We start from the raw sequence: 795 nt of genomic DNA on the forward strand, positions 1-795 counted from the left end.
AATTACATTTAAAATTATTTATGTTATTTCTTATTTTCTTCAATTTGTATTTAATAGCTTTGGGTAGTTTGTAGATGAGCTATGTTTGAATTATCTTTTTAGCCTATTTAAATGCTTGTAATATTCAAGTTTGAAAACATTTTGGAATTCAAAAACTTTGTGTTTGAAATCATTTTTTATGTTTCTTTCAAACCTTGTTTTAGGTATGGTGTTAAAATCTATTCATTAGATTAGTCGTGATCAAGTTAATTCTTGAGTGAGTCGTCTTGGAATCTAAGAGTGACAATCATAGATTCCAAGTTCAATCTGAGTTATTTATCCTTTTAACCTGCTCCTGGTTGAAATCAATTCGTTAAGTTAGCTTTCTTTGTAAAAGTTTGCAAGGATACTACGACCTCTAGCTTTGCAAAATCTAGCGTTATTGACGCTTATCAAAATCGCTGCCAAAATAAAGTTTAACAAGTGGTTCTATGGTGTAGTGGTTAGCACTTTCGACTTTGCATCTAACGATCTGTGTTTAATTTCCGATAGGTAATCCACCAATTTATACAAAATTGGTCCATAGCCGATTCGGTAGGGTCACTTTTGGACCGATAATCTATATAAGGGGTCACTAAGGTTGAGATCATACAAAATGGGTCCATAGCTCAATATTAGAGCATTTGATTGCCGATCAAGAGGTCACCAATTCGAACCTAGTTGGGCCCTAATATTTTGGATAGAAATTTGTTACACTTTTTGGATCGACACTATGTCTAAGGGGTCACTCAAGTTAAAATCCTACAAAATGGATCC

This window comes from Cucurbita maxima, unplaced genomic scaffold, assembly GCF_002738345.1.
Source record: "Cucurbita maxima cultivar Rimu unplaced genomic scaffold, Cmax_1.0 Cma_Scf00116, whole genome shotgun sequence".
Classification (NCBI taxonomy): Eukaryota; Viridiplantae; Streptophyta; class Magnoliopsida; order Cucurbitales; family Cucurbitaceae; genus Cucurbita; species Cucurbita maxima.